The 26,882-nt window shown below is 37.8% G+C and overlaps 1 long non-coding RNA gene across 1 annotated transcript in view; it reads right to left on the reverse strand.

The window, feature by feature from the left end:
* Window positions 1–26,882, reverse strand: part of LOC124166730 — a 256,407-nt gene that overhangs the window by 130,705 nt on the left and 98,820 nt on the right. The window lies entirely within an intron of this gene.

The raw sequence follows: 26,882 nt of genomic DNA on the forward strand, positions 1-26,882 counted from the left end.
TTACTTTGTAAAATTTCAGCAACAAAGATTACCATTTTGTTTATTAAATAACCTGAATGCTGCAAAAAGTAGTGTAGAGCAGCGACACAAATGGACAATCGAAGGAGCACGGTGAAAATCATTAAAATATTACCATTTTCTTGGACGAAGTAGTATGACGCAAAGTTTGAATGAAAATTAAAAAAATATGTTTGACAAAAATTTTATTATATTACACCCAGCAACTTCCATTGAATAAGGCAAGACTCTATGTACCGCAATAAAACACCATCAATTCTTCAAAGAATTAAAATATAAGAATTTGGATTTTAACGATAGTCTATACCATACACACTCTTAAAAAGACGAGTTTTGGCATAAAAAATTGGCTGTATTATTAAGGCTCACAAATATAAAGCCATATCCGCGAGAAGATGTTTACGAACTGTTGTGACTATGATATGTCTAACACTTTGCTGTAATATCTTTTATAAGCATTTTACCCCCTTTTCTCGCCTAAATAAGTAAAATGATAACGTAGAAATGGAGGACTTTGCTGAAACAGTATTTATTGCACGAATAAACTAAGAAACATTCCCGTAATTTCATTCAAATTTCATGCATTACGAAGACGATGGTTCAAATTACGTAGTAATAAATACTTATGAAAGTTAAAATTCATAATACATCAGTGTACAGACAAAATCATAATACTTCTTCACAAAAGAGCCACAATTTTCAGAATCATGAACATTTGCGGAAGTTCTTTTCCATTATATTTTTACTTAATTCAAGGTACTTCCATGGCACGACATGAAAGTAGTCTGATTTAATCCCCAAGCCGGTATCATTAATAAAATGCGGACCTGACAAGACCAACTAAAACGTTAATGAAACATCGTTTCGACCAATTGATCCACGTGGACACAAGCCAGGAAAACTAGCCTCTCAAGCCTAATTATAATATGGCATAACGATATTAAAAACTTGAAAACAGAAAGCTAATAGACAGTGAAGGTGATAATTAGGATTCATCAGTTATTTTTGAAAACAAATTAAAAGAACGTCACCATGAACTCTCGCGATCACCTACGGCGATAACATAGGTCACCAATAAACATGATACTTGTCTCCAAATGAAATTTGAAGACAACTACGCTAAACTGATTAATTTGAAATTTCATACAATATTGACTGTATTCTTAATGCGCACCAGTAAAAATACTGTGTGACCATACTGACCATGAATACACTCGTTTAAAATATAACTTTTTATTTACCCGATCTGTGATTCAACTCGAAAGTTGGTTTGGATTGGTGAGGTTTGAGATCAGCCTGGACTATGCTACAGGTGTGGATATTGTGCGATAATTCTACTGAGAAAAAATCTTTCACTTTGACTGGGATTCGAACCCGTATTCCCCGAATTGGAATCGAAATTGGAATCCTTTTAAACGTGAATGGTTTTTTCTCTTTGGAACTGTCGCACAATTTATGCATTGCTGGTGACTCCGTTATAATAATCACCGTGGCTAGTCCCGGTCAACTTAAAACGGCGTGGAATTTTCCAGAATCTTGATTGACCCCCAGTGACTTGGTGATTAAAATTATAGGCTGGTCTGGATAGATAAGGCGGAACCTAAGTGCATGGATAGAGCTCACCTCAATCAGCATGACAATCAGGGTGGAGGAATGCTTCCTTTCTCTTGGCCGCCTTGAAAATGGAAGATTTATTTGGTCTCAAATTTAAGATAAAAAATTATTTATGTTTTTGGACCGCCTTTCACTCAAGGATTTTTATTTTAGGATGTCCTAAGGCTTCATTGGAGATTTAAACATGGGATCTTTCGATCATCATCCAACCACTAATACTCTCTAGTCAACAATTTAACGTATTTCCTACGGCCACTAAAATTATGCGAGGTGATGTGCCGATTCTATTCAATATTGGTCTTAAATAAATAGTCCGATGCATCAGTGTGCAATGCCTCTCTCTCCAACAAGAAAAAGAATCTCGTAAATGCCGACGCTTAAGGAGCATTAAGTAGGAGCAGGCAGGTATGGAGAGGGAAGCCTTTCAAAGAACTAACTCCTCCCCGCTCAGGCTGCGTACGAAGAAGCCCCTGAGCGATATTGAAACAGAACTCCACGTTACAATGTTATTCCTGGGGCCGTTTAATACCGAGATATCGGAAAGAGAATGTGTACGTCGGTACACGCGGATCCTAGGAGTCGATGCACTCTAGGGATATGAGAAGGCGGAAGTAAGTGGGATGGAACAGCCACTGGCCTCTGCCCACAATGAACGAAGGTTTAACGGCCGGCTGGGGAATTTAAGAGGCACACGCAGTCGACGTGCGGTACGTGTGACGATATTCCATGGTAGGCTCGCTAGACAGGGGTCGAAGGCTTATATATTGGCGAGTGGACTCTACTCGGGATTGAGCACAGCGCGAGGTGGAGGTATTAATAGAATGTCAGCGAGAGGCGAATGAACTTTATAGAAACTTATACGGGAGGATCACAAGTCACAAAGGCTAAGAAGGAAGTAAGTTCAATCGCGGAGTTCATTGAGAAGAGATGGCAAGTGACTCAGCAAAAGGAAATCATTTACTTGAATTCAGGATATCTGATGAGATACTTAATTCTGATTAAAGTGATATATCATTTGATATTGGTTAGTTGATAAGGTCGCGTAAACGCTGAAACCGGTTGAGTCATTAAATAAGTGTGAAAAATTACTACGGCTGTGACTCACTAATTGCAATGATTTTCCACAAACAAGTGAAAAATCGATTTGATTTCTGGCCTCTAATTGGTGAGACTTGGATAATTGGTGAAATGAAAGTGTAGAAAATCAGAAAAGAACTTTGCTGGTGGATATAAATTGTAAAAATATTCCTCATTATTGAAATTGAAGGTATCATAAAATAGGAGAATCATATAGTTATATACCATCTTATGCATTATGACTTTTAGCTATTATGATATTTTCAACTCTCAATCATTAAACTTATAAAAGGCGAAGTTTTTTAACCAAGAGGCAATCGAAATAGCTATTTGTGTTTTAAATGAACAATGGTCAAGACACAGCAGGAGGAAAATATATCTGATTAAATTTATGAATTGTAACGGATCGTTAATTTTTTTATTATTTTTTAACTGACTTTCTTTGATTGACTTATTTTGAAATAAATCATGTGAAAATCCAAAAAGCAAAGCCAAATTATAACAAATTGAAAGGAAAATAAATTTGAAAATATACCTGCACAAGAGTGATAAAAATAACGGACAATTCCTTTACTGAGTCAACTAACGTACATGTAAGATGATCATATAATATATGAGTATATAACCTTAAAAATCCATTTATTATAAAATTCAATGATGAAATTACGGTTGGGAGCCGAAAAATGGTAGTTGGAAAAGAAAGGTAGATATTTTTCAAATGCTTCCTCACCAAATATTCATGAGGTCATGCCCGTAATATTTACATGAATTTTCATTTAATAAAGGTTTATTAATAACTATAACTATCATGCAATGTCTACAGAGCTATATGAAAGAGAAAAAAATTGGCCAACAATTATTATTAACGCTTAATTAGTATCAATAAAATTTTTTACGATTTCTACAATAGAGAATATTAAGCAGAGGATTTCAGAAGAACTACCTAGATTAAAACCAAATAAGATAATAAGAAGAGACCGTACCCATGATGGCATTTTATATAATTTCACAATTTTTATATTTGGAAAATTCTGGCTGTAATACAAGTCAAGGCAACTATGTTCCCCTATTTGGGTTTTTATATTTTCGTATTCACTTTTGCGTGCCTTTATAAAGGTTTGCCACTTAGCGATATGCACGTATTTATAAATTATAAAAATTATATGTTTCTCCCATCTAGTACTGTTGAAAACCATATTCTACTCACGAAAACATTTATCGTACCGAGAGAAAATAGATATCAATTGGGCACAACCGAGGGAGTATGTCAGATGCAATGATTAAAGAAAGAATATGGGCTGATTGAATGGCAGCTTCTTGAAATAATTGCCCATATGTCGATGGCAGCGAACGGTTCTGACGTAGGCGATGAATATTGGGGACTGGCGTCATCGCTGTCTCCGAAATAGACAGAATCGGGCATCGCGTGACTCAATGATGGCATTGGGGAATAGTTGGCGCAGCAAGGAATATAGGGGATTCACCCGCAAGTGACCAGCAGTCATCAAAGATTCCAACTTTTCCTCAAACGTTGTCTTATTGCACACAAAAAATCTCCAACGCCACATACCTACATTAGGTCATTAATATAATTAATTTTTTTACTTTATATAATCTTTATAGCCAAGATACATACATTTATGCTAACAGTTTTATTATCCATTTAGTTTCATGGTTAAGAGCCTCGAATGAACTATTTTCAAGCCTGATTAAAAGCCTAAATAGGAGTGCAGGACAAGTAACAATTACTTATTCATAAAATACGAAAAGCAGCCGTACGCATGAAATTGACTACGAGCGAATTGTGCATGTGACACATCTTTTGCAAAGAATTAAAATTGAAATTATTAGAGACTCAAGAGGATACGCTATTATAGGCGATAGAATACTTAAAGTATTGGAAGCTGACGTATTTCTGGATTCTGGTAATAAAAATATTGCGTGATAAGGAAATAAAAAAATAAAAAGAATTATTTCCAATACTCAAAACGGAACTGCGAACTGATGCAGATAAAAAAATTATAGCACCGAGATTAACAATATAGATTCCATTAGTTCTCCATTAGCCACTGCATTACATAATTTTATAATTCCTTATGAAGAAAGCTTGTCCTTTAGAAACTAATGCACTGTAACATTCAAGCATCAAAACTTTTATAAGAGTTCAGCGGTTTTGTTAATAAAAATATTTGTGATTTATTGCTTCAACAATGTAGCCAGAGACCGATCAAATCAATTTATATCTCTAAGAAATGCAAATTCTGAAACTGTAAAGAAGGATAGCATTAGCGTTTTAGAAATAGCGATGCAAACGGCTTCTTTAGATTGGAATGATTCCATCGCCTCAATTTTATGATTCTTATGGCTAAACCATCCGTTGAACATAGGTGATAGAAATTTCCTAACTTTTAAATAAATAATAAATACATATTAAGAATGAAAATGGAAAAAAATTCATTTCACGTACCAAATTCAGTGCTTGCTTGGTCTAAGTAAGACTTTTTATCACATGTAATATGATTTATCTAAACATTTTTCAAATTAAAATGCAAATTATTTTCACTCCATTCAATTAAGTCTAATAGTATCATTAAGCTTATACTTAAAGTTTTTTTTTAAGGCCTGCCAAAATTAAATTCTGAACTTTTTTCTTACGCAAAGTAAAACGTAATTTTATGCTGTAGAATATTTTTCAACCAGAGGTACGATAATTGCAGAGAAACGTCGTAAAATTTTCATATTCCAGGGCCGAAGAAATAAATAAAATCATAACTAGACTTTTATAAAAGGTAATAAATTTTTGAAAAATTTTATGCTAATGAGAAACAAAGATTATCAAAGAAGAATATCATTCAAGATCATCACGCTTTGATTTTTGAACACGGAAAACGAATTATGCTGAGAAAAAAGAGGCTGATGATATCAAAGACGGTTGACGGCTGATATCAAATGACCCAAGGGTTCATCAGAGGGAGCACACACAATAAGCCCGAATTTTCCGCTGCCTATTGAATCAAATTCTCATAGAAGAAACTCCAATGGAATATGAAGAGGATTTGATCCATTAACATAAACAATTTTGCTAAACTGAAAAAGTTTAGGAAAACGTATAGGAATAAATTGGTTAAAAAAAATAGAAGCGTAGTTCATACAGGCATGACGCGTAAAAATGCAAACAGAACTGGTTAGGCTTATTCGACCAGAAACGAAAAAAAAAATTTATTTCCTCCAGTGTACTAAGAGCCCATCCTAAACCTAGCGCTACGTTTTATAAACGATGTTTCTCATCTATAGGACCCAAAATGAATCATTTATCGTCGGCGAGATTTCTGTAATTGAAAAACCGTACATAAATCATGAAAAATGTCTTGTTTTGGTAGCTTAATAGACGAATTTTGGAGAGAATTTCCCTTTCATTGTAACATCAACTTAAATTTATACGTTCTGCACTTCAAATGAAGTTCCTCTTAATGTTCACTTGTGTGTATATCCATATTGTGCCTGATGGTAGCATAGGTTATCCTTCATGGCTACCGAATTAATTTCGTTGAGAGTGTTATCAAGGCTCTATCCTGAATGAATTCTTTGGAGTAGAAAAATAATTTATTATTATTATTATTATTATAGCCGTTGCAAGCATGTAATAAGCAATTTTCCCGTTAGTTCAAAATCGATCGTAAACGCCGCTAATTTTACTTTATAATAACCACTCTACACACGAACATTTGACTTACGAATTCTCAGGGATACGATCATCCAAAAACTTGAAGATGAAGCATGCCCGAAATATCAAATTTGGCGCTTTTGGGGTAGGCCGACTCAACGCGGTGAGGTGTAGAGGGCACAGACACAGTTGGCACGATAAAAACTAAGTATCAGTTAAAGAAAATCGATCAAAATTAATTTTATCGCCTCCAGTCACGTCGCACGCGCTGTTAGATCAGTTCGTCAAAATCGTGAGTTAACACAACATTGTGATGTAGTGTTGCATTCCGCAGGATAACCATTCTTCTCGATGACTTGCATAGGTTTATAAACTTACGAACAGGATCTCGGAACACATCTTGTACCCTTATCGAGGATTTACTCTATTTGTTCATAATTTAATCACGTGCACCATACACATGACTCTGAAGCTATTCCGCAGCGCGACTATTAGTACGGGAGATTGAGGAGACAAGGAATATTAGCAAGGCATGCGATGATTCCTAAACGAAACGATCTTGCAAAGTACGTCATCATGGTGAGTTAACGCAAAATTGTAATGCAGTGTTGTATTGTAAAGGATAATAATACTTTACGTTGCCTTTCTAAGGTTTTTTAACTTACAAAAAAGGCCTCGGCCATCTTCCTAGTATGCCGAGGAGTTACTGCATTCCGCACAAACTAATTTCCATGAGCGTCAATATTGACGCATGGGAAATGGAATTTCACGCTTTGTGCTTGCTCCCTACGGATAATTGATCGCTAATTTTTTCTCTAAACCGGCTTTCCAACCTAAGTTGCGACCCCCTAAAGTTCATGTAGTCGACCGAGAACTAAACGCGCAGCGCCTCGTGTCACCCGTCCGAAACAACCTCACGCCACCCTCCGCCTGGGGTGGTCTCCTTTTTTTGAAAGCAATTTCCTAATTTTTCCGCCCCTGCGGTGCCCCCGTACTTCCTGCAGAGGGGGTGAGGTGGGGGGTTAAGGTTGGCGTGACTTACCTCAGGGACGGCGAGGGCTTTTGTCGGTCGGGCGAAGGGAAGGGAAGAGTGAGATAATGACCGTTTTTGAAGGAGAGAGTGAGCGTTGTTTTTCAACACGGCGGTGATCACGAATGTAAGACCGTGCATTATCGACGCCACCGTATAGATGATCCCTAACTTCCCTTTTAAATGGTGCCTTAGCGCCGTTTGTCGAAGTTATGCCACGACGATCGCTACACCACATCGAAAAAAAGTTAAAATACGAGACATATACTAGAGATGTGTATTGGGCATGCTTGACAGTACCTGGACATGCATTGCGACATTAAAAATTCGCTGTCGGCGAAGTACGGGGGAATATTTTGCAGCCCGCAGCTTGCGACGCAACTAATAATAATAAATTACTTTACTTCTGAAAGAATTCATGCGGGGTGGAACCTTGATTACAGGCTTAGGAAAATATATTTAGGTAGTCAAGGAGAAGATAGCCTGTGCTACCATCAGACGCAAATAGGTTATGCACACAAATTACCGTTAAGAGGAATATTATTTGAAGCACAGTTTATATAAATTTTAATATGTCTCAAAATTTCGAATGCTCATTGTCATATTCACGAATATTGTAAAAGAGGATCCTCAAGTCACCCTCTATACGTGTTGTCACCCTCCGCGCATTTAAATAGGTTTACAGAAGGCGCCACTCGCGTCGATGACGGACAAATTTGACCCGATTTTCGCGGGGAAATAAGGTATAATTAGGGGTATCAACCGAAATTTACATTCATGATGATGTGAATTATCAAATTCATACCTTCACAATGCTATTCCTCGTATTTGCGAAGACCATACTGAAAAATATTGGAAAAAAGTGGATCGCATTGCACTCATCGGACGTTTTTGGAAGCTGATTAAAATGCGACCGAATTGGCCACAGAAATCAGCCTTTTTGGGATGGAATTGGGCTCCCCTATGTAATCCCTTTAGTCATAGTGATTTATTTTAATCCGCTTTTTGTTAGTTCCTACCGTGAAAATTGGAAGAAGACAGCTTGGAATAAATATAACGTGGATAAAATATGGTACTGAGCAAATAACTCTGAAAAGACGTTGTGACTACGAAACAACACAACTCAGTTTCAATAACTTGCGTGCAGCAGTTTCTAATGTAGTTCTGATGATGAATGATAAATGGCATTTAGTGCACAATAAGTGTTTTTTTTTACTACCCTGCGAAGCTTTGAAGGTAATTTATTCGTTAATTATCAATTTATATCTACTGATATTTTTTCTAAAATTCTTACCTTAGCGCTCTGGATCGCCACAGCATTTTTGTAGCTTGATTCCGAATTCGGAGAGCTTATAGTGTTTAGCTCAGAGCCATTTTATAAAAGTGCGTTCAAGATGTCTACCCAGTACTTAACCAAATCTGGGGGTTACATTGAAATTCCTACTTTAATATCAAGACGGGCAACAGATTAAGTAAGCAACTCAAATACTAATAAATACGTAGGTATGATTAATATTCTGGCGATAGGCGGATTTAGTGGGGGACACGGGGGCACGTGCAGGGGCTTGAAATATCGATACATTTTTTTTCTGTTATCATTACGATCCAACGATTTGATCCATGGGTTTTTCTCTTTAATAGGAAAATCCTCCAAAATAGTTGGTACATTAATGGCTGATGCCGGGTTTCGCTAGTTAGTGGGCCCTTTCCGCTTCTATAGCGGTGAGGTGTTTACCCTGTCCCTTCCCTCCAACCTTCTCCCTACCCCAGTGGCGTCGACGGGCTCCTATCGCGGCGGCGCCTCTTTCCTTGTCCCTTCCCATCCAAACCCCTACCCGGGAGCGCGGGCGTATAATGCCTCGTTCACATTACGATCGTCCGAGCCGTCGTCCTAACGATAGTTGACCGAACTAGCCGTGTGAATGCAAGTCCTGACTATAGTTGACGTAGTTCCGAACGTTGCCACTTTACTATGGTTAGGCGCTGGGAGATCGGAAACGGAATCGACAAGAGAAAGATAAAAAGGTCGTGAAGCTCTATTTTTTTCATGGATTTGTCCTAGGAGGGAAGAATATGGGCGGAAGAAAAATTATTCGGTAAATACACGTTGAACACGGTAATATATTGTCCATGCATATCTCAACAGCTTTGCCAATCGTCAATTTCCCATTCACTTTAGATGTCAGCACTAGAGGGCAGCACAGGTTTTAACCATCGTTGTGTGAATGCACGATAGTTCCGACGACGGCTGGAACTATCGTAATGTGAATGAGGCATAAGTCTCGGACTTGGATCCCGGCCCCGGTGTGTCGTATCCTTCAGAGGAGTCCTGATCTATTTGTTATCATTATGTTTGTTTTGTTTTGTTTATTACAAATCCTCAATCATTTGATTTAGTAGTGATAACTTTCATTTTAAAATAATGGAATTATTTCGTAAATTAATTTTCGTATCTTGTTTTTAATCTCAAGTATGAGAAGATCGTATGCCTTTCGGAGCCTTGCGCCTCCCCAGAGAAAAAACAGGATCCACCCCTAGCACTCCTTCTTTAAGAGTATTATATTTTATTGCAATAAAAATTCCAATCCAAATTCCAATTGACAGCATTGAAATACGCTTACGCAATATTCGGCTTATCAAACCAATCAAGTGACTTCGGATTTTGCAACTTCAACCTTGGTCCCATGCGCGGAAGTATAAAATTGGTACAATTACTTGCTTTACCCTGAGGTTTTTAATCTATATTTCGGAAAGAGTAGATCAGTGTAAGATTTGTAGCATACTAACATCTATCTTATTTTCATTTTTTAGCATGATCAAATGGAAGATATCTCTCAACAACAGCAAATATCACCCCTCTATCTTCATATTAAAATAAAAGGAAATACTAAGTAATTATATCGGCACTAACTACGGCGATAACTTTTTTGAATCACCCGCAATGCAAAAAGTGTGCAAAAATTCCACAGTGAATAAGTCTTTCGCCTTGACCGGGACCCCGGCCACGGCGAATGATTTTTCCTCTGTGTAATTTTCGTGCCAATGAAATACTGTTTTTCATGAAAACTATGCTGCAAATTGTAGTATACGAAGAGTTTATCGTGTTTTTCTCTAACAATTCCACGATATCAGTAAATTAACCCCAAAAATGAGATAGGTAATCCGCATATCGTAGCATTTAATCGCGAATGAAGTATTCAATCCGTGCTATTAAAAGATAAGGGCTCAACTATTTCCGCTACTTTCCGAGCTTTATGCAATTCACACAAGAATAATGTCCAATGAGAGCCTAAGCTTTTGTCATTTTTGTAAATATACCCATTTTTTATTTCTCCATCTTTCTCGTTAAAAATATTTATCGCAATTTACCCTTAAAAATGTATTGGAAACACCGAAAATTAATAAATTTCTCTCCTTTTTTCTCTGTGGCTTTTTCGCACAATTGGTGCATTGTGGGTGACTCCCGTAAGAGTTATCCCCTTGGCTAGTCCCGGTATATTTAAAACGACAATGATGGTAATTTTTAGCGTTGAGTAAAACCTGTACGTAACGATTAAAAAATGAATATGATGTCATCATTACATTGAGCCTCAATCACACGATTACGTTTTCTGTCACTCTGAGGAATGGTTTTAGCTATCTTGGTGATTGTATGTATCTTGGTGCTGTGAAAATAATAACTCGAACTATCATTTTCTAACAATTGGCGTTGAGCAGAAAAGTTTCTTTTCCCGTTGCCTTCGTGGACTCGATCTCTACCTTACTCATCAGATTGTTTGTCTGCTTGCTTCGCTGATATATATATATATATATAGCATCCTAACCTGCTCTATATAAAATATGCTTACTTAGGAAAAATAACACACTTTTTTTATACAACTTAACTTTTCATCGCCGACTAGTTTCGATTTTATGTATCATTTTAAATACTAGTGTTGAAAACACTAACTAAAACACTGGTCTTGAAAATCATAGATTTATTTTTTTCTAAATTAAAATCGAAATTTACTAGACAAAGGCCTCACCAATTCAGTGCAAAAATTATGCTGTTTGAGTAAAAATATGACTGCTTGAGCCGTTCGCGCCTAATATCACTGTTAGTTTCAGAAGGAACCACTAGAGGCACTGCTACACCGATCGCCCGAGACGAGGAGCGATGTATTACTCGGTACTTGAACGGAACCAGTCAACCCGGGCAGTTACAAGCAGTCATTAGTCAGTCACCAAGTCGCCTAGAAGCCCCTTATCTCATTATCAGTCTTTTGTATCTTGAACTTTGTTCCAAGCAAATAAATTTTTAAGTTATCCGAATAAACTCATGTCGGTATCGACCAGGGGCGCAGCTAGAAATTGAGACTGGCGGGGGATTTAGGTGCAAATAATACAGGGTTGTGTGGGGGGGTATGGTATACCCACCAGGATAAGCGATAGGTGCGAGATTAATAAATTGCGGAATTTTAAAGATATATGATTCAAAATGGTGAGTTTTACGGCTTTCTGAGGGATATTATATTAATCCTCACACTATTCTACTAGTAATATCAGTCCAATTACGTAAAATGGATTAAACTTAAAAATTTCTCTGAGCTCTGGGGGGGGGGGGGGGGAGTTTATCCCCCAAAAACCCCCTTCGCTGCGCCACTGGTATCGATATCCAGTCCAGAGATATTCTGAGAGCAGTATCCGAGCAATGACTCCACAAATATAACTAGACTACGTGTGGTGTCTATATTGTATTTGGGGAAGTAGTGACGGCGGCGCGCTAAGCGTTGGGTTGCCCATACTTTTCATGAAGTTAAATGGGAGTGGCTCCTGGTCAGCAAGGTGTGGGGTACGTGAGGGGAGAATTGGCCCTCCCACCCTCTTCCTACCCTCTTTTCCTGCTTTCCGTGCGTGCGTCGCGGGAACCTTCGACCCTAAAAAGGTCTTTCCTCTGGCTCGAAGTTCATCGACGTCTCCAGTAATGCTTCGCTCACGAGCCTAGACACACTGTCGCGGTCAAAGCTAGCTCATGCCAGCTGATTCCGCTGATAATCCAAGAGCGCCTAAGCGTGGCTGCGAGGTAATGAAAACCTGAGTTCAGCATTGAAAACAGAGAAAAAAATGGAACTTTCTAAATAAATAATTATAAGACATATCATATTGATCAATAACTGAATAAATCAGTAAATACTTAAATATGCTGACGATGATGCAGTATATGAAATGTACTGACATTTTATTTTGTATTTTTGTATTTGATATATGTATTTTTGTTTTTTTGTTATGCTATAATGTATCTATTTTTGTTTATATATGAATGTGTTTTTGATATGCTGAGGTGAATTTTCCAAGTTTCGTTAATTTTCTGTTTTGCTGGAGCTCCAATGAGCATGGGCTGCTGAAATTACTTCCATTAACAATTGAAGCCCTAATTTTAGAACAAAAAATATTAAATAAAATAGCCACTTTTAATAAGATTCAATCGAAATCCTGATAACTTTCCTTCTCTAAGATCAATAAAAATAAATTTCTAAATTTAAATGAACAACATAAAAGCTAGTGCTATCGTCGTAGTTGGCCAATCAGACCCATCCGACTCATCACATGATCTCGCTTTTTCATTGATATTTTCGATGTTTCCATCTCTGACGTTTTCAGTCGCCATTTCAATCAGGCAATCGAGGTGTCATGCACAGAGTCCAAAAATGTGTACTCTGGGAGTAAAGCCCACTCGGACTAAAATTTAAAATTTGGACTACGACAATTTTGTGAATACAAGGTGGTGACCTCGGGGTGAATCATAGAAGTGAATGATGATAGCTTATGTAAATGGTGACGACAGGGATAACGGGGGATCACTGAATCTATAAACGTGGGATTCCTAAATATTGAAAAAGTGTGACTTCCTTCGTTAATTTCAATTATCAAGTCTAAGAAATGAATCATATCGTTACCTACTTCAGCCGAAAATGTTATACAGGCGTGTAGTTTATTTGAAAGAGAAATTTAAAAATCTATTTTACGAAGGGTGCCAGTCCATTGACACAGTACATCATCAACACATCGATATCAGTAAAAAAAATTTTAATGGGTCGCTGCAATTAGAAAGTTTTTTTACATTATTTATAAAAACATCAGCTAAAATCGGGGAGACAGAGGACCCCATATCCAGGGCATGAGTTTATTTATAAAAATCATCATTGAATAAAGAGTAGTCTTGTCTTATTTGCAGCTGTGATAAAATTTCTAATTACAAGCCAATGCTGGGTATGCGCCAGTACATTTCACTGACTCCTTGGGAAACTGCTTCCCTGGCGGGTACTAAAACGAACAGGTTTTTTTTACATCAAAATAAACGAGGCTTGCAGTTGTTGAAGTACATGTGCAAGCTTGCGATTTGGAACTAAATGGATAATTTTCGATATATTTATGGCTTATTATTATTTATTCTATTTATTATAGCTTCACGAATTAACTGCATTTTATCCATTTTCTGTGAATGCGGCTCCAGGAAGTCACGCCGTAATATTCACTCGGGGTATAATCTCGGAGTCTTTGAAAGAGTGGCTAAGTGTTCTACCCAGTAGAGTATCTGGCCTCCAATTCATCTCGAATTCTTCCATAAATTCGCGCAAAGTAGTGACAAGTTGCTGTGAACGAGGCGTGAGGGTATTTTTTTTCATTATTTAGTGAAGTAATTCCATGTTTCCCCTTCCAACTATCCACCCTGGAGGTCAAACACGCACGCAGACGACGCCCTAAAGTAATTCGAAGAATGGCACACGCCCCTGTTGACACGTGCCACAGCACCAACGATCAATTCTCACTGCGGTCGGGCAATACACCCTCTCCCGCATGCGGCCACATCATACGGTGGAATTTAGAGTAGGCTCACCCTTTCACTAATTTTTTTTATTTTCGATTGCGATAGAAACTGACAAATAAGGACACCCACCAGGTACGCTGCCAGGTTTTTTTTCCCTTGACTCGACTTCCCGTAATAAAACTGTCGAAGAGACGACTGGACTATCATCTGATTTTCAATTTTTCGACATAGCTATATTTCACAATATCTGCTAATAACCAATGATGAATTGACCTCTAAGCATTATGTAAGACACGGTCGCCGGCGTTACTTTGTGGAGCTGTTTCATGTTCATCATCATCATGTGACGTTAACATGTTGTTCGGTAAAACCCATCCCGAAGTTCACTCTGCGAAAATGGCTTGGTGGCGGCACTGGTTAATACGCCTGACCCGCAATCGGGAGATCCGGGTTCGAATCCCGGCTATGTCAAATATTTTTTCATGGCGAACTTCATCTTTGGTGTGTTTAACTTTGCACCCGTGCGCGTGACTGCGTACAAAGTCACTTGTTCCAGCAGTGCTCTGTCCTATGTAACTCATTCTGGGCCGTTCTTTGCCCTTCTTCCCTTCCACCTGTCTTTACTATAGTCTTCATCAGGTCGTCGTGCCTCAAAATGTGGCCAACTAAGTTGTTCCATCTTCTGCCAAAGGTTTTTAGAAGGCCTCTCTTTTCTTCCACTCTTCTTAGCACTTCCCCGTTATTTAAACGGTCAATCCATTTTATCTTCATCATTCTTCGGTAACACCACATTTCGAGTGCTTTCACTCTTGACTTCTTTGCTGCTGTCAACGTCCAAGCCTCACTTTCATAGAGAAACATACTTCATATGTAGCATCTTATGAATTTTTTCCTTACTTTTATGCTTGTATTCTCAGCTGTAAGAATATTCTTCTTTTTTTAGAAAGCCCTCTTCGCCTGCGCTATTCTACTGACTATTTCTTTCTTGTTTTGTCCATCGTTGGTAATTCGGCTTCCCAAGTAAGAAAGCTCTTTCACCTCTTCAAGCTTATGCTTTCCTAGGTTAATCTTCGTCTTAGCCTCCTGTCTTTTGCTGCAGACTAATATCTTAGTCTTCTTTTTGTTGATATTCAGCTGATAGCTGGCCATTGTCCTTTCCATATTTGTCAAAGTCTTATGTTTCATTTTACAAAAAAATACTTTGTTATATCCCACACTTCATTTCAAATAGTAAGACCCGTGTTTCTGCATATCATGCAATCATCAGGCGAGATATCTACGACATTGAGCTTTTTGCTGGTCAGTTGACGTCACGAGTTGCTTGCCATGACTAATCAAAGGAAACCTAATGATATGCAGAAACTCGGGTCGTCCTCAGGGATGACGACTTACAAAAATATTGGGGGGCCCAAACTGGAGATCTTGCCCGGGAAATTTTATAAGTAGTGAGTTTTAAGTTTTTTAAGCATTTAAGAAGAGTCATATGATCAACATTAGAACCCTGATAACTCGAATCTCGATATCTGGACACTCCGGGGAAAATCGACAAGCCTGACACATTTTTTCCTCACACCCACGACGAATTTTAGAGGGGGCTAGGACCCCCTAAAGCCCCATGGAGTTGGCGCCATTGGTCGTCCTATTTGAAATAAAGTGCGGAATATAACAAGTATTTTTTAACCTAAGCATTATGCAACGATTAATATAGCTGATGCAATTGAATGAATGATTTTACGCGTGAGAATTGGCAACAAAATATCAGTGTAGGCAATCCGCATACCATCCAAGCTACCCTTCCTCCTCCAGGAGAACACCTGGCTACGTTTCTAAGATCCGTATTTTTCTGTTTCTAGAACCGTCGCCTATTATTGAGTTATTCACGGTGAAATATTGACCCTTTTGTTTGAAAGTTGATGACGTCAAGGGCTTCCTGCCATGAATAATCAAAGGGAAAATATCGATTAATGCTGGAAAATAGAATTAATTTAGGCAAATACTGATGAAATGTTCATTACATCCTGAAAAAGTGGTAAAATAAAAATTAAGTTTGTTAGATTGGAATTATTCGCAAATAAATACTGTAATTATGTCAAACCATGTTAGTTAAATGGAAATAACGCAGCGGACGGCTCTCATGCATGGAAAAAGTCTTTTCTGAAAAATTTAAGGATCTTATTGTCTACGTCATCTGTGCCCTGATTTCGCATTTAGCCTTGAAGGATGTTGCCTATGACGGCAAAAAAATTTCTTGTATTTGCGAATTATTATTACTAAAGTTACTGTAGCTAATCAGCGAACTGTTTGTTTTGAATCAAGCAGTCGCGAACCAAGCTTCTTAATTCAAAATAATTTACAAGGGAAAAACTGCCATGCACTGGATACCGAACCATGAACCTATGAATTTAGAAGTCACATTGAATACCACTATACTATCCAGGTTCATTAATTCCCCTCACCCGGGAATTGAACCCCGGATCTCCATATCCAATACTTGTTTATTTACTTCCCTATGGTCCGTATTTCCCACGATGCTTATTGGCTTGTCCCTATTTCTTGCATCTTGGACTGATTCAGAGCACTTTCCCTAAAGTTTTGACCCCAAATATCCTTCCAATACAATTATTATGGGTAAATTTGGACGCAATTTGCTAGGCGTTACTGCTTTCTGGGTCAGCGCGCATGGGCGTACCCAGCGGGGGGCAGGAGAGGGCAGCTGCCCCCCCTAGAAGCAAAATGAAATATGGTTCAAAGAAATTTTTGAATTTTTTTTAATCTGAGAAAATTGATATTAGTATAAAACAATTATTTGAAATAAAAATATTTTTTCTGGGCAGATAATTATAAAAAATGACAAAGCGCTGTCATTTTTTTGTTGAAATTTAGGTTTCTATAACCTTTTCTGTGTTACAACCTGAACGACCTCGGCTTTTCCCTCTCTAGTTTTGATCCTGGGTACGCCCTTGTCATTGCGTAGACAAACACCCTATTCAAGTTCCTTGACTCCCATAGTAACTTCATCGCAAAATTAATGTCGATTTCACCGCCGATTGCGCGACAGGCTTGACACTCCTTAAATTTAGTAAAATCACCAGAGCCCATTGCCAGCGATTGTTATGAGGCTAGCTGCAACTCGCTCCAGGAAGTTCAACTGATTCAGGCGTGAAATAATGGAATTTCGACATATTGAAATGAAAGGTAGTTGCACTTTTCCGCGATAATTCAATTCGTAAGACGCGTTTCGGCTCAAAGAGTCATCATCTTGTACAAGATTATGTCGAACAAAGTCTTGTAGAATAACTTGTACCAAATCTTGTACCAGATGTCGGCTATGAGCCGAAACACGTCGTACGCGTTAAATTCTGGAAAAGTGCAACTAACTCGCTGAAGTAGTTTGTACGTCCTCGCGGACTCCGACCTATATTCTTTATCCGAGCGACCCCGCCCTCCAGAACATTGCTGTGTGTATTCCGACGGCTGATATGCCCTTCCCTGACCCTTTAGAGCCCCCTCCCCTCGCATCCCCTGCCAAACACCCCTCTGACGGTGCACGCGCACCTAACACCAAACCTCTTCCCCTCCATCCCATTCTTTACCCCTCCATCCGCCCATGAGACTTTCCCCTCTCGCCACAACTGCCGTCTCCCGGAATACGCGCGTACGGACACGCAAACTCATGCATACACAAATAGTATTAAAATCCTATGATTGATTCACTGCAACCCACCACTTCTCCTTACCCAACGCTTGTTCATTTTCTTAACCCTATGTTCTTTTTTCCCAGTGTCCTTATGGACTTGCTCCAGTCATTTGCCATGGAGCTCAACGTAAAACTTCTCGGCCTAAATAACTGTAATATGATTTCTGCATTCTCTTCGGGTTTACACCGCTTCCGTTGGCTTTTGGCGCCAACAGCCAATAGACGCGGTGAAAACCCGAAGAGAATGGAGAGATCACCTGATCAACGCCGCGAAAGTCTTCGAACCTACATAACTATAATATTTTGGGAATTTATTTTATTCTTTATTTATTACCATACCACCGAAAACAGCTCATATAGGCATTTCATATCGGGGCTTTTAACAAATTTACCAATTGCATGTGCACGAACAACCATTCCCAGGAGATGGGTAACCTAAGCAGGCGGGAGTCGAACCCGTTACCTCTTGGTTGGAAAACCGCCTCCACCGAGGCCAACGGATTTCTATAGTAGTCGAATATACTAAAACAGGAAAGTTTACTTACGCTAGGGGGTATAACATACTATAAATTCTTTAAATCAGTAATGATCGTACGTATAAAAACGATTCTACGCTTGAGCACCCCTATAGATAAAACTGTGTTCATATTCTTTTTACAAATTCCACTAGCCTCTCAACAAATGAAGCCTATTTGGCTTACTCTGAGGACTTTCCCTAAAGTTACTTCCGCCATTTTTCGTGCCACAAAATTACAACATACTGCGAATTCTTTCAATGAGTAATGATCGTACGTATAAAAACGATTCTACGCTTGAGCTCCATTATAGATGAAACTGCGCTCATATTCATTTTACAAATTCATCTAGCTTCTTAACGAATTAAATCTGTTACTTACTCGGAGGACTTTTCTTGAAGTTAATCCCATCATTTTCGTATCGTTAAGTTATAATGGGCAATGGAGAAGTCCTAAGAAGTGTGAAAAAGAAGAGAAACTGCGTTAATACCTTAAGAAGATTACGTAACAAACTGATCGACATATTTTGAGGAAATGTGGCCGTTGTGTGATGGAGACAATCGTCGAGGCACAAGTGAGTGGCGAGAACGGAAAAATAGACCTCCGATCACTTCGAGAGAGCGCACCGAATGAAACTGTAATCAGAGTGACTCTCACTTGTTTTCCTACTTTCTGCTCCATAGGCGGATTTAATATGAGCATTACGGAGCCTGAATCATTTAATATAATAACTTTCATAAGAATAAAAGAGAATATATTCTACAGTAATTGTTACATTTTGTTTCTAATCTCAAATATGAAAAGACCTGTCAAACCCTAGTGCCCCCCCACCCAAGAAAAATATCCTGGATCCTCTCCTGTTCTGCTCTGTGGTGATCAGTAGCGATGGAAGGTTAACTTCAGAACACTGCATTGCCCAAGCAGCAGACGATATTCACCGGATATCAAATTGAGGCCGATTTATCCAAAACACATGGCAAGGCTTTTGCCCGAGCAAGCTTCTGTCTCTCTCATTAGCAATTATGCCTCCCTGCAATTGTTGCAACGTCCAAAATTGGGAAAATTTATTAGGTATAGAATACATCATTTTTGTAATTCGTCCTATTGCGTTCATTCATGGCGCATGAAGTTTCTTCTTCCATCAAAGCAAATACGATTAGTGAAAGGAAGCAAACTGCAGGAAGCAAACTGTTGGACAAGCTCTCTACCCGAGGTTAATCAGGTGCTTATGAATTCTCAGGGTTCCGATTTTTTTATTAACATTTTTGATGAAATTCCATCCACAGAAATTATTAGTGGGAGAGTACTGACTACATCTAGTTTCCAAATTATCATTATTTTCATTTTTAATATCATTGTTTTTATCATTATTTATCCCTACAGAATTTTTACTGATTTTAGGCGAGGCACTGGTTACACGAAGCACTCAAGGTCTTTTAATTTTAAATTTAAACATTTTCTGACAATTCGAAAAGTATTTAAAATTGCTGTTATTTGCATCGTAAGGAACCAGTTTTTCATTAATCCGATATTTTTGAGACCTTATGCCTTGAGTGAGGCACAACACCCGTGGTAGAGGTAAAAATTATAATGATGTGTAATTTTATTTCTATAATCTCTTCATTTCCTCTATAAGTTATTCATATTTTTTCCATTTTGGTGATATGGGATTTCATGACATTGTGTGTATTAGGTACAGCAATATCTATCAAGTACGTTGTATTGCTGCTTTTATCGTGTAGCACCATATCAGGAATATTGCTTTGGATGTTTTTATCAGTGATAATTTATCGGTCGCAATAAATCTTACAGAAATAATTTTCAGGGATGATTTTAGGCGTTTATTTACAGTAGGGTACCTACTGCATTTTCAATGAATTTATATTTTAGAGCTAATATCTGGTGGACGATAACACGTGTCTGCGCAGATAGTCTTTTTGGGATAAGTTAGTGCATTCACTTGTAATGTGCTATATTGTTTCGAAGGCATTATGACATTTGCGGCATTTGTCATCCAATACTTGTGAAGTTTTTTATTACATATTTTTCAAAATTTTTTGTTTCCATCACCTGGTATTGCATTGCCACCACACATCCTTCTGTTTCTGGGAAGAGTTGCCCATGCCTTAGCCATACGTGCGATTCATCTTTATCGACTTAGGGTGCCGCCAATTCATGAGGGTATCTACCATGATGGGATTGAGCTTTTCACATTGACATATTATGGTCTACAGCGATATTGGTGCCACTCATTATTATCATTCTTATTATTATCGTATTTTTCCTTAAATTTTCTTCAGTTTTTACTGAGTTGTTTTAGTGTAAAGAGCATGGGTTCTTACAAAGGTAACTCTTTACTGTTCTATTGCGTTGAGAAATTTTCTTGTGATATGGCAGGTTGAAATTATTACCGTCTTTAGCAATTTTATGACTGTATTTGGATGAAGGTTGAGTATTTTGAAACTATTTTGTATATGTTTTGGGATGATACCAGAGATGACATTTGGAGATTTAAAACCTGTTCCATATTCCGTATTATTTTTATTTCCATTGCCAATTATTGGTACTTATTTATTTTCCGGCTATTGTCTTTTCGATGTGATGCGAAAGTGGTACAGCATATATCAGCTATGTAACAAGTTCTATATTTCTTGTCAATAAACATTATATATGGTCTATTATTGACCATAGTTTTATCTGTTTGGATCGGCAAATCGTAGTAAAGTTTAAATGAACTCTATTCAAACTCTGTTTCGGGGTGGTATTCATAGTATGGAGTCTTGGTATTCATCAACTTGTGTTGGTAGGCCAGTTTTTGGTGTATAATTTTTACAACTTGAGTACGTTTATTGAAATATTCTGTATTACCTAACATATTATTACTATTATTATTATTGTTATCATTACCATTTACAATAAATAATTTATTTTTATTATTGTATGCAATTATTATTATTATTCCTTTCTTCTATTATTATTACTATTTCCACTATAACATCCCATATCCCGTTAATGAATGTGTATTCATGTGTATAGATTTTCGGGCGACATATACACACTTATCGGCAGTTCCTTGAAAGTGACCTCCGCCCTCATCTGCTCGAGAGGGACCAACCAACCGCCCCTCCCTCTCTCTTTCCACGGCAGCCCGCTAGAGGCGCCAGTATCGACCGGTGGCGCAGAAGGGCAGGGAGGGAGTTTTCCTTGTGCATGTGTGTGAGTGAGGCGCCGCATATCACTGGGCGAAAGGCAAGAAGAGGTAGCGCCAGCAGGGAGAAGGGGTCAACGGAAGCGAAATGGGGGAAGGGTTTCCCGTGACAGGAAAGAGGGAGGGGGGGAATGGTCGCAGACAGGGGAGGAATACGCATTCGCATGCCCTGGCGCATTTCGCTCCTCATTTTTTATTCGACGAAGCGAGGGCGAGCGGGGAGATGAGGAAAGCGGAGGCAGCATTTTGAACGCGGGAAAACACGCGGTACTGTTCATCTAGAGGGGATTGTGTCAGACTAGATTGGTTACTAGTTACCGCACTAGATTGGGTAGATACAAGGCTTGAGTACTGATAAAATAGTCCCGGATTCAATTCCCGACTGTCAGTTCATTCAAATTTCCATGCAAAAATTTCTCAACAAAACTGACAAAAGTGCAAGTATGATCATGGGAAAGTATTAGCCCCACGCCCTGAGTGTGTGAAATTCTCACGCTTGTGACTAAGTCTGCGGTGAAATGTACAAATCCAATATCAAGAGGGGATTGTGTTAGACTAGGTTGGGTTGTAGTTACCGTACTAGATTGGGTAGATGGCTTGGATACTGATAAAATGGTCCCGGATTCAATTCCCGAGTGTGAATTCATCCAAATTTCCATGCAAAAATTCTCAACAAAACCGGAAAAAGTGCAAGTATGATCAATTAGCCCTATGCCCAGAGTATGTGAAAGTCTCACGCCTGTAACTAAGTCTTCGGTGAAATGTACAAATCCAACATCAAGAGGGGATTGTACAAATACAGGTAGAAATACAGGTACAAATATAGGTCTTGTACAAATCTCATGTGAAGTGAGTATTATGGTGCTCTAGTAAGTACATCAATTGGTTAGTGATACAATAGCCCCGGATTCAATTCCTGGGTGATGCTTCTGGACTCTCCACGCAATAGTTCTCCGCAGAACTATACAGAAGCGCAAGTACGTCCAGGGAACATATAGCCCCATACCCTCAATCAAGGGACTGCATAGAGGAGGCCATCCCTTAGAAGGCTGATTACTGTTGTCACTTCGATCGCATTTTAATCTGTTTAAAAAATGTCCGCGGCGCGGTGATGAGTGCAATACGATCCACTTTTTTCCAATAGTTTGCAGTATAGTTTTATAATTGCGAGGAATGGCTTTGAAAAGTTATGAATTCAATAGACCACATCATCATGTATATAAATTTCGGTTAATACCCCGAATTCCTTAATTCTCCGTAACCATCGGATCACTTTGCCAGTCAGTGACACGAGTGGCGACTTTTGTAAACTCACTTAAATTCTCAGTGGGTGAAAACACATTTAGAGACCGATTTAAGGATCCTCTTTCATAATATTCGCCTCCTCAATATTTGATATTCTCACGCTTGTGATTCAGTCTGCGGTGAAATGTATAAATCCAACATCAAGAGGGGATTGCGTCAGGCGAATGAGTAGATCACTTGGCTTCTACAAACTTTAGAGTAGATCACTTCGACAAACATTAGCAATATAATTTTTAAAAACGAATGCTAGTAGGTTTAGGGAACAGAAATAGCCTGAATATTTTATATTTATGCGCTCGAAGCTTACTATGCGGTGAAATGTATAAATTCTATTTCAAGAGGGGATTGTGTTCGACTAGATGGGCAATAAATACTTTACTAGACTGGGTAGATTGCTTGGCTAATGTTAAAAAAGTCCCGGGTTTGATTCCCGCATGACACCTTCAGACTCTCCACACGAAAAAAGTCTCAAAAATATTGATTAAAACGAAATTCAAGTGGGTCTAGGGAACAGAAAAATCCCCATACCCTGAATATTTTATATTCACACGCTCTTGGCTTAACCTTTATTGATATGTCTCCTCACAAAATTTTCGCGTTGATCACAACGAAAAAGGAAGTGAGTGATCATTAAGAATGAGATGTATTCGGTGTTTAGCCGGATTAGAACTTGCATAAACCCAATATGAAGAGTGGCTTGTTGTACAATGGTGAGTAGATCAGTTGAATAATGATATAATGGCCCTGGATTCAATTCCCCGATGATGCCTTCGGCCTTTTCAAACGAAAATTCACCACAAAGCTAAAAATAGAAGTGTAAGTTGATTCAGAGAACAGAAAAATCCCCATACCCTGAATATTTAATTATTCCTACACTTATGGCTTAGCCTGCGGTGAAATATATCTTCAAAAAACATTTTCGGGTTGGTTACTAAGAAAATTGAAATGTGATATAATTTAGAATGAGATTCCTGTGATGATTAGCCCGATACATAATTGTTGGCAATCCAAAAGCAATATTAGTGAGTTAACTTAAAAAGAAAGTACAAAAACGCCAATTAATTACCCTTTTAGCATATCTGTCAACGAGCATATCAAAAATACTTGGAAATCATTAAGGCCGTTTTCGGGCTTCCCATGAGGCTATTTCACAATAATTAGAAATATGCTAGCATTTATAAATCCAAAGCGCCTTTCACGAAATTGATCAAGGAAATATAAATAATTTTAACGGATATATTGCCATATAAAGGCCCAAACTTTTCAAATCAGGAAACCTGTACAGTAGATAATAAATTAGTCATTGTCTAGTTACGGAGCGTGGCGTATTGAATATATTTAACAAATTAATACTTTTTTAGTTATCAATGAACATATATTGCGCATTTCTTAGTTATAGAACTGTTAACGGAAATTTTCGAAGAATAAAGAAAAAGAGGAAAGTGGGGGTGAATAATGATTTTGAATGGGTAGAGGGGAAAAATAGAAATAGGTATACTTTGTTGAACACTTAGGGTAAAATTTCAGCAATGGAAATCCAAGGGGTCTACTAAATTGAGGAGATACTAAAGTAGGATGAATTGGTAAAAATATGGTGAAATTTGGTGTTTTGCAAAAGGTAAAAAATGAGAGAAATATTACTATATTATAATTATTTTATGAGATATATTAAAAAAATGTTTTAAAGAAACTATGAACTCTAAGCTATGAAAACTAAGAACATTTTGCGAGCACGTCCAACATAACGTATCCACTTTTTTTAGGTATCGTGGTCCCTAGGTCTATCTATATGATCTCAAGACAACTCTTGGATCAGTGGCGAGGAAATATAGAGCACTTTGGTATTAAATCATACAGAATAATTCGCCTACAATATTAATTTTTCACATTTTATTCACAAACTAATACTTTTAGATCACTATAAGAAAAATATTACTTATAATTTAAACATGGTATACAAGTAAATATCAACTTTCCGATTTTTAATTTAAGTATACCGGAATTAGCCACGTTGATAACTTTTTGAAGTAACCCGCAACGCACAAATTGCACTCGAGCGGAAAGAAGGGGATCTGGGTTCAAATCCCGGTCAAGATGAATGGTTTTTCTCTGTGAATTTTTTGCTCAATTTTTCGAGGTTCATTTATTTAAATTATCTCTCTGTACACGTCCTAAATGAAAGAAAAGCGATCTATGTTCATGGTTAGACCCAATAGACGCGGGAAACGAATTAATAAAATTTTATTTGGAATGACAAGGATAATTTTAATACAGTGATATTCCAAAATGATTAGAGAGATCAAAAAGGCGGGCATGTTTTCTAAAAAGATTATTTATTGTTCAACCAGTCAAGGCATAAACTGCGACATTTGGAATTGAAATTTACAAATCCATCTGTAATCCAGGCTACAGCTAGGGCAAGATAACAAAGGCTGAGGAAAGATCCGAAAGACTTATTTAGAAATATAGTAAAACGCAAAAAAAAGTACTTGAAAGGAAGGCACGGAAATTATTAAGCATTAAAATATTTTTAGCCAATGTGGTAATTATGAAAAATAGGGGGTGAAAAGCGTTAGTTTACGATTGGAACGCAAAACATTCAGAAAAGTATATTTCCTTGCTGCAACGTTTACCTAAAGGAAAAAGGAAGACACTCCAATGAACTTCAAGACTCGAGCAAAAATTTGGAAGAGCTAGGAAATTGCAATCTATAATTTATTTCAGCCTTTCAATGTATTAAAAAAGACAGGAAAAAGATGGCGCGAAAGCGTTAAGATAATACACAGTTTATAAAACACTTTAGATGAAAAACATTTAGATTCACTGTCTTAAGCTGTGGAATGAACTAGTTAAAAGGTAGTTTCTCTACGATTTATAATGAAAAATTTACATAAAAACTATCTGTCTCGAAATCAGGTATTAATTTTATTGAATAAAAGAATAGTATGCATAGAACTCTCTCCGTACCTTATACAATTGATTTGACTGCATTTAGACTAATTAATCTATGAAGGGATATGAAGTCACCAAATGCTTTCAGTATATATCAAGTCCAATAAGTAAGCCCTAAGAATCTTCACTATGGTTAGGGATACAATGTGTTGAGGACAGGGAAGGATATAAATCGCCACAACAAAGGTAATCGGTTTCGCTCTAAAGGGAAGTATTTAGGGAAAATTGTTCGGTAAGGACTCGAATTGGATTCAGAACTTTACTCATATAGATGTTAGTTTGAAGCGACTCGTCCCGACGGCTGTAGTAGTTCGGAAGAGACATGGAAAGTATTTTATCTGAAGTGTTCCCCTCCAAAGATTTGTGATCATATAGCTGACTTAAATACTCGAAGCTGTTATTGCCTAATTCTATTATAATTTCCCCTGCACCACAAACATAGCATACCTTTAAAATCTACCTAATGGGCTGTAGAGTGTTTTCAAGAATTAATATGGAGAATTTCTTACGTATTAGTAAATTAAAAGTGACGGCTACGAGCAGATACGGCATTTCAGGTTTAGTTAATAAATGCTAAGCCGGAATTCCATTAAAAAATTAAGTATACTCTATGAATTCTATTATATTCCATCAAGTAAAATACACTGCAAGATACTCACTCACTCACAAGAGCAACACTGTTCCGTCGTATGATAAGTAGCGAATACGTATAAATTAATCATAATTACAGAGCCCCATCACTGAATAAAAAATGTAATCATACAAGAAATAAGACCTCGTCTCACTCATGAAATAGCGTTGGGCTCCGCAAATATTAGTAAAAACGTAAAGGTGATTTAGGAGTCCTTTATCTGACACAGATCAGAGCCTTGATCAAAGAGTACCTCCATATATCAAATGGTGTAAACATGAAGCTTTCCCTTCCTCCGTACAAATATCACACCAACATTACAGACATCACTCCGAAAATTTATTACGAGGCCGAAAAAGGTTT

This window comes from Ischnura elegans, chromosome 10 (assembly GCF_921293095.1).
Source record: "Ischnura elegans chromosome 10, ioIscEleg1.1, whole genome shotgun sequence".
Taxonomy (NCBI): Eukaryota; Metazoa; Arthropoda; class Insecta; order Odonata; family Coenagrionidae; genus Ischnura; species Ischnura elegans.